Source organism: Delphinapterus leucas, chromosome 13 (genome assembly GCF_059928025.1).
Source record: "Delphinapterus leucas isolate spDelLeu-1000000601 "Yukka" chromosome 13, BTC_Dleu_Yukka2, whole genome shotgun sequence".
NCBI lineage: Eukaryota > Metazoa > Chordata > Mammalia > Artiodactyla > Monodontidae > Delphinapterus > Delphinapterus leucas.
The window spans coordinates 5,714,889-5,723,933 of NC_143141.1; the positions used below are offsets into that span (position 1 = coordinate 5,714,889).

Here is a 9,045-nt window from a genome sequence, read left to right on the forward strand (position 1 = left end):
TGGTACAGTGGTTGGGAGTCCGCCTGCCAGTGCAGGGGACACGGGTTCGAGCCCTGGTCCGGGAGGATCCCACATGCCGTGGAGCAACTAAGCCCACGTGCCACAACTACTGAGCCTGCTCTCTAGAGCCCTTGAACCACAACTACTGAAGCCCACGTGCCTAGAGCCCATGCTCCACAACAAGAGAAGCCACCGCAATGAGAAGCCCGCTCAGCGCACCAAGGAGTAGCCCCTGCTCGCTGCAACTAAAGAAAGCCCGTGCAGAGCAACGAAGACCCAATGCAGCCAAAAATAATAAATAAATTAAATAAATTAAAAAAAACAACTGAATGTTGAGTAGAGACAGGCCATAAGCATCTTTCAGAATTCATCACTACTCGTCGACAGATGAATGGATAAAGAAGATGTGGTATATTTATACAATGGAACATTACGTAGCCATAAGAAAAGAATGAAATAATGCCATTTGCAGCAACATGGATGGACCTAGAGATTATCATACTATGTAAAGTCAGACAGAGAAAGACAAATATTATATGATATCACTTATATGTGGAATCTTAAAAACAAAATGATACAAATGAACTTATTTACAAAACAGAAATAGACTTACATAGAAAAAAACCTTATGGTTGCCAAAGGGGAAAGGTGGTGGGGGAGAAGAGATAAACTGGGAATTTGGGATTAACAGAGACACACTACTATATATAAAATAGATAACCAACAAGGCCCTACTGTATAGCACAGAGAACTATACTGGATATCTTGTAATAACCAATAATGGAAAAGAAATTTAAAAAGAATAGACATATGTGTATAACTGAACCACTTTGCTGTACACCTGAAACATTCTAAATCAACAACACTTCAATAAAAAATACATTTTTATCATGATATCACTTATATGTGTAATCTAAAAAAAGGTAACAAATGAACTTATTTACAAAGCAGAAATAGAGCCACAGATGTAGAAAACAAACTTATGGTTACTGGGGGGAAGGAGGAGAGAGGGATAAGTTAGGAGATTGGGATTGACATATACCCACTACTATATATAAAATAGATAATAAGAACCTACCGTAGAGCACAGGGAACTCTACTCAATACTCTGTAATGACCTCTATGGGAACAGAATCTAAAAAAGAGTGGATGTATGTATAACTGATTCACTCTGCTGTACACCTGAAACTAACACAACATGAAATCAACTATACTCCAATAAAAATTTTTTAAAAAATAAAATGCTCTAATTTATAAGTTAACTTTTAAATTTAAATAACTGTGGAAAACTATTAGAAGTATAATAATATAAAGCAAATTGGAATAAATGTTGAAGAAACTCTAAAAAATACATTTCTAAATAAATAAATAAAAATAAAATAAAATTCATCATCACTATTAGGAAGATCAAATTCATCTTGAGAAGTGTCCCTACTCCTTCCTGATGGTATGTCTCCTCCCTTTCCCCAACTATCCACACGTTTTCAGTGAGCACAGATTTCCCCCCGGCCCCCAGCACACACATGGTGGCCTCCAGTTGCCTGTGGGTGGACATGGTGATTCACCAAACCAGCTAGTCACTCACTGCACCTTTTGAAATGTCCTTCCCACCATCCAGCCCTTCACACCCTCACACCCACAGTGCAAAGTCACATGTGGCATAAGAGCACGAGGAAGTTGTAAGTTGAATTGAATTGAATGCTTAACCTCATTTTTGTTTTCTTCCTCCCTTTCTTTAATATCTCAGATTCTGTCCTATTTTCTTATTCTTTCACACAACATTATTATAGAACATAGAGAGGTCAAGGGTGTCCAATAAGAAATACAAGGCAATGTTGAACAAACCCTGAGAGCCTACAGTCTTCCTTGCAACTCCAGATGTAACATTTTCAAAGCCTCTGAAAAAGCATGCTCAAAACAGTGATGGCTGACCAGGGCTCCCTGAGCTATACAGGCCTCTGCTCTGGGGGTGATGGCCAGTCCTAGTGTCTGAGTGATTCCCTAGGCCCAGCAAAGGGAATAAGTTTCCAGAGCCCAATAAAAATAAAAACAAACAGCAACAACAACAACCACGCTCAAGCATTTAAGAGTCCATCGTATCTACTGAGATGATCATATGGTTTTTCTCCTTCAGTTTGTTAATATGGTGTATGACATTGATTGATTTGCGTATATTGAAGAATCCTTGCATTCCTGGGATAAACCCCACTTGATCATGGTATATGATCCTTATATTGTGCTGTTGGATTCTGTTTGCTAGTATTCTGTTGAGGATGTTTACATCTATGTTCATCAGCGATATTGGCCTGTAGTTTTCTTTTTTTGTGACATCTTTGTCTGGTTTTGGTATCAGGGTGATGGTGGCCTCGTAGAATGAGTTTGGGAGTGTTCCTCCCTCTGCTATATTTTGGAAGAGTTTGAGAAGGATAGGTGTTAGCTCTTCTCCAAATGTTTGATAGAATTCACCTCTGAAGCTATCTGGTCCTGGGCTTTTGTTTGTTGGAAGATTTTTAATCACAGTCTCAATTTCAGTGCTTGTGATTGGTCTGTTTATATTTTCTATTTCTTCCTGGTTCAGTCTCAAAAGGTTGTGCTTTTCTAAGAATTTGTCCATTTCTTCCAGGTTGTCCATTTTATTGGCATACAGTTGCTTGTAGTAGTCGCTCATGATCCTTTGTATTTCTGCAGTGTCAGTTGTTACTTCCCCTTTTTCATTTCTAATTCTATTGATTTGAGTCTACTCCCTTTTCTTCTTGATGAGTCTGGCTAATGGTTTAAGCTTTCGAAAAAATTCAACACCCATTTATGATAAAAACCCTCCAGAAAGTAAGTGTACAGGGAACTTACCTCAACATAATAAAGGCCATATATGACAAACCCACAGCCAACATCATTCTCAGTTGTGAAAAACTGAAACCATTCCCTCTAAGATAAGGAACAAGACAAGGTTGTCCACTCTCATCACTATTATTCAACATAATTTTGGAAGTTTTAGCCACAGCAATCAGAGAAGAAAAAGAAATAAAAGGAATCCAAATCGGAAAAGAAGAATTAAAGCTGTCACTGTTTGCAGATGACATGGTACTATACATAGAGAATCCTAAAGATGCTACCAGAAAACTACTAGAGCTAATCAATGAATTTGGCAAAGTAGCAGGATACAAAATTAATGCACAGAAATGCCCTGCATTCCTATACACTAATGATGAAAAATCTGAAAGAGAAATTAAGGAAACACTCCCATTTATCACTGCAACAAAAAGAATAAAATACCTAGGAATAAACCTACCCAAGGAGACAAAAGACCTGTATGCAGAAAACTATAAGACACTGATGAAAGAAATTAAAGACGATACAAACAGATGGAGAGATATACCATGTTCTTGGATTGGAAGAGTCAACATTGTGAAAATGACTATACTACCCAAAGCAATCTACAGATTCAATGCAATCCCTATCAAACTACCAATGGCACTTTTTACAGAGCTAGAACAAAAAATTTGTATGGAAACACAAAAGACCCCACATAGCCAAAGCAATCTTAAGAAAGAAAAACAGAGCTGGAGGAATTGGGCTCCCTGACTTCAGACTATACTACAAAGCTACAGTAATCAAGACAGTATGGTACTGGCACAGAAACAGAAATATAGATCGATGGAACAGGATACAAAGCCCAGAGATAAACCCATGTACATATAGTCACCTTATTTTTGATAAAGAAGGCAAGAATATACAATGGAGAAAAGACAGCCTCTTCAGTAAGTGGTGCTGGGAAAACCAGACAGCTACATGTAGAAGAATGAAATTAGAACACTCCCTAACACCATACACAAAAATAAACTCAAAATGGATTAAAGACCTAAATGTAAGGCCAGGTACTATAAAACTCTTAGAGGAAAACATAGGCAGAACACTCTATGACATAAATCACAGCAAGATCCTTTTTGACCCACATCCTAGAGAAATGGAAATAAAAACAAAAATAAATGGGACCTAATGAAACTTAAAAGCTTTTGCACAGCAAAGGAAAACACAAACAAGACAAAAAGACAACCCTCAGAATGGGAGAAAATATTTGCAAATGAAGCAATTGACAAAGGATTAATCTCCGAAATATACAAGCAGCTCATGCAGCTTCAATATCAAAAAAACAAACAACCCAATCCAAAAATGGGCAGAAGACCTAAATAGACATTTCTCCAAAGAAGATACACAGATTGCCAACAAACACATGAAAGGATGCTCCACATCACTAATCATTAGAGAAATGCAAATCAAAAATACAATGAGGTAACACCTCACACCAGTAAGAATGGCCATCATCAAAAAATCTAGAAACAATAAATGCTGGAGAGCGTGTAGAGAAAAGGGAACCCCCTTGCACTGTTTGTGGGAATGTAAATTGATACAGCCACTATGGAGAACAGTATGGAAGTTCCTTAAAAAACTACAAATAGAACTACCATATGACCTAGCAATCCCACTACTGGACATATACCCTGAGAAAACCATAATTCAGAAAGAGTCATGTACCACAATGTTCACTGCAGCTCTATTTACAATAGCCAGGAGATGGAAGCAACCTAAGTGCCCATCAACAGATGAATGGATAAAGAAGATGTGGCACATATATACAATGGAATATTACTCAGCCATAAAAAGAAATGAAATTGAGTTATTTGTAGTGAGGTGGATGGACCTAGAGTCTGTCATACAGAGTGAAGTAAGTCAGAAAGAGAAAAACAAATACCGTATGCTAACACATATATATGGAATCTAAAAAAAAAAAAAGGTTCTGAAGAACCTAGGGGCAAGACGGGAATAAAGATGCAGACATAGGGAATGGACTTGAGGACACGGGGAGAGGGAAGGGTAAGCTGGGATGAAGTGAGAGTGGCGTGGACATATATACACTAGCAAATGTAAAACAGAGAGCTAGTGGGAAGCAGCCGCATAGCACAGGGAGATCAGCTCGGTGCTTTGTGACCACCTAGAGGGGTGGGATAGGGAGGGAGGGAGGGAGTTGCAAGAGGGAGGGGATATGGGGATATATGTTATATGTATAGCTGATTTACTTTGTTATAAAGCAGAAACTAACACACCACTGTAAAGCAATTATACTCCAATAAAGACGTTAAAAAAAAAAGATTCCATTGTAAGCTCTTATGGAAGGAAGCATACACAAATCTTGCTAAAACAATATATTATAATTTTAAATGCAATCGGTGATATCTGTTTATAGCAATGCAATGCCGTCAGCCAAACACAGGCCCAGGTTATGCCCCTCTAGAACTGTGGAAGCATGAAGGAAAGTCATAAAATGTCTTAATTCTAACATCTACTACAGCATTTTAAAAGAACTTTACAACATCCTTCAGCTAAACCTCGTGATTTACCAAAAGACACATAACTATTGATGCCTTATGGGTAGTATATAGTCATAAAATATATCTCCCACATATTTCATAGTTAATCTTCCATGGAATAAAACATATGTAATCATAGGTGATCTTTTAATAGGGCTCACAGACACACTTAGGGTTAAATATGGCTACAGAGCCACATAACTCCAAGAAATCCTTCAAATCTTGTCTAAACAAACAGCATGACATTGTCAGTTTTATCAGATTCCATTTGCCCCTCTTAAATACTTCATCAGTGTATAAGTAAACAAAGGGAAAAGGAGGGGAAAAAAATACAGAAACGAAAACCAAAGTGCAAATCAATCATCTTACCGTCCCCTTTCCTTATGGTTGGAGGCTTTGGGAACGGCTGGCCCCAAGGGAGGTGGTAAGTCAGGGTCAGCCCGCAGGGTTTCTGTCCCTGGTTGGAGCCCGCTGAGTTGATGGTGGTTATTAAAAACAAAAGTGCATTTAGAAGTCAGTCCTGGATGGAGTTGCTAATTGCACTTTTCTTTCCCAAAGAGCTTTGGGTCTGGTCTGTACGTAGGAGAGGGATGCCTCACAGCTTGTCAGGAGACCCAGCTGTGCAGAGGCTGAGAGAAAGGAGAAAGTGGGCTCCGGTGATGCCTCTTAGGGCTTTAATCCTCAGCTGTGACACATGTGGGGAACTAGAAACAGGAAACTCTGAGCCCAGCAGGCAGCCAGAAACATTCAGAAAACGTGCCAAGCCCTTTCGAAATACCACACTCTCCACTGAGCATTCACTCCTAACAGTTCACAGGCTGTGTCTCTCTTCTCAAATGACTGAGCCATAAACCTGGGCAAGGCTGGCCCACAGATATCTCGTCTGTCACAGTTCCTGTTATCAGAATCTGGACCAGGCCAGGCCAGGCCTGGGGTCTCCTATGCCCTCCCTCTTCTGCCAACCTCCCAAGCCTCCTGTAATGACATCCACAGATGGGAGCTCCCGGCGATGCTGCAGGACCTTTCATTCAGGTCTTTGCATGTTTCAGACGCAGGGCCTCTTCCTACTGTGCCCACCGCACCTGCCATGTTGCCCTGGGGACACTGCAGGGATCTCTTCTCAGCATCCCGGAGGCGAGGAGACCCAAGAGTCACCCCTGGGCTCAAAATCCATCCGGGCAGGGAGGATTCGAGGAAATGTAGCCAGAGCTTCTGGCTTCCACTCGCAGCGGCCTGATCCATCCCCGAGAGACTGTGCTGCTGAATCCCTCTTCTGTTTCTCTCTCACGGCCCCTCCTGCACCCCGCATCCAGATTCATGTTCTCAACACAGCACGGGCACCGCCTATCAGCTGTACTCAAAGTCTGCAGCGCAAGGACCAAAATGGCCAAAGCTCCTCTCCTGGCATCCAAGGCCCTCCCGCAGCTACCTCCGCATACCTTTCCACCTTGTCCCACTGCCCTTTAAAAGAACCCCCCGCGCCAACCTGGATGGGCCACCACTCTCTCCAGAAGACAACGTTCAAACCTGTGTTTGCACGTGCTCTGCAGCCACCACCCTGCCCCGTCTCCCCTTCTCTTGAACGTGATGTCACAACACGCACAACACTCCGTCCCCCTCCTCTTCGTCCCCCTCCCCGCACTTCCGGTCTTCACCACCGTTCGCTCATGCATACCCCCTACTGCATCCTGGGGTGACGCTCCCTGCTCTGAATCCAAGTCTTCTCTCCATGATAATAACACAGACAGCAAGGGTGGGCACTTATTATGTATCAGGCGTTTTTCCAGGAACTTTAAATTCTTTAAGCCCATTTTACAGATAAGGCAATTGAGGCATGGAAAAGGTAAGTACTTTCCCCAAGATTCCCTCAGCCAGGCAGGGTGGAGCCCGGGTGGAACCCAACCTGGCCTTGCTCTTTGAGTCTTTCCAGGGACCTGTGCTATTTATCAATATTTGTGAACAGGGAGTATGTACTCAGGGGGAGTGCAATTTCCTCACCCTTCTCGGTATCCTTTCCAGAGGGCCTCCCAGAATGTTTTCCAATGCTAAATGATTATAAGTAGCTGTGACTAATTGGGAGACTAATGAGCTTTAATTGAGAGATCAAATGTTTCCACCTGAGTGGTAGACAGGACTTTCAACATTAAGAATGAGCAGAATGGTCTTGAGGTTAAGGCAACATTCCTGTAGAGGTTTTGCTGACATTTTTAACCTACCTATCACGTGACTATTCAGGCCTAGGCCATCTGGTGCATCAACAGACTGCTAAAGACATAACCTCACTGAAAAAGCTGAGATACCCTCAAAGGTCGGGGGGCCGGGGGAACTTTCCACGCTTCCTCCAATGTGGAGTAGCAGAGGCCTCTGGAGCCTAACCCACCCGCAGCTCCAGGGGCAGCCTTGCTGATCTGAGCTGTTAGACCCTTAGAAACACACTAGTACCGCCCACGTTGCTGGCCAGGTGCTACTCATGCTGGAAGGTGAATGATATTTCACTGAAGAGATGTTTCTGGCTTCCACTGAAGGCAAGACCCTCTCAATGCTCTTTGGAAGAACAACAACAAAAGATCAGGAAAACACAGCTTTTGTCCCCAAGAAACTTACTACCCAGTTGATAGGGAGGCCATGGACAAGACACCAGCAGGCTTAACCCACCCTAGGTATTTGCCCCAAAACAGGAGTTTGTTTTCCCAAGTTTTCCCTAATCAGTTTATCCTTACTGAACATTTAGTGGAGAGGAAAGATTTTGTTTCCAGGATTTTTCTGACCCTCTTTTCCACTCTAGATGTCTCCCTTCCTCTTTCCCGCTTCTCAACAAGGAGACACACATGCACACACATGCACACACACACTCCTGCCTGGGTTTTGTCAGTTGCTTAGTCCCACCCGACAGAGTTCAGGGAAAACAAATTGTCAGAGTTGGCAATAAAAATTCAGTACCAGAAGTTCATGGAAAATCTCCAAACTCCAAGGTCCTTTACAAAGTCTGGAGCACAGCACTCACTGAGCCAAGCCCGCAGATTTTACCATGGAAACTCTCAGAAGACGTCATTATGACGCGATTTTATAAGCGACATGGTCTTTACAGAACTCCGAAACATCTGTATTTATACTTAATAGGTCAGAAATAGCTCACATATTTTCCCGTAATATTTTTATGGAAAAGTTTGCACATTCAGAATGGATCTGCATTTAAGAATATCTTTAATATGACTGTAACCCACTTCTCCATGTGTTTCCTTAATCCATGTGTTTCCTACACATCATAATCAATGAGAAAGGAGAATGCAAAGCACATACAACGTGTGTGTGTGTGTGCATGCACGTGCATATGTGTGCATGTGTGTGCTTGCGTGTGTGCCTTCAGGCAAGCATGTCCATACCTGGAATCTGACCTTGCCTGTCCTGTCACATACTACAGGTCCTTAAGAAAGGGTGGTAAACCCTGCTTTACTAGGTCCAGCAATTTGGTAATTAATTTTGTAGTTAGACACTGACCTGGGCCCCAGGAGACCTGGATGAAAGAGGCTGCTCTAACTTCATGGATGTGGCTTTGGGGAAACCACTTCACCTCTCTGCACTTCAGTTTCTACATCTGGAAAAACATACAGTATAATCTAAATCCTTGCTACACAAAGTGTGGCCACAGTCCAGAGACATCATCAAGGAATGCACTAGA

At 42.0% G+C, this 9,045-nt stretch overlaps 1 protein-coding gene and 1 non-coding gene across 2 annotated transcripts in view; one reads left to right on the plus strand and one right to left on the minus strand.

Annotated features, from left to right (window-relative positions):
• IL1R1 (interleukin 1 receptor type 1) overlaps positions 1 to 6,112 on the minus strand; it is an 87,787-nt gene extending 81,675 nt beyond the window's left edge. The window contains exon 1 of the mRNA XM_022599025.3: positions 5,736 to 6,112. The gene's annotated coding sequence lies outside the window, so the exon portion shown is untranslated. The remainder of the gene's footprint in view (positions 1 to 5,735) is intronic.
• LOC115803372 (small nucleolar RNA SNORD86) lies at positions 1,914 to 1,999 on the plus strand. Its single transcript, XR_004024053.1, has one exon. It is a non-coding gene; the product is annotated as a small nucleolar RNA SNORD86 (small nucleolar RNA).
• Positions 6,113 to 9,045: the final 2,933 nt, after the last annotated feature.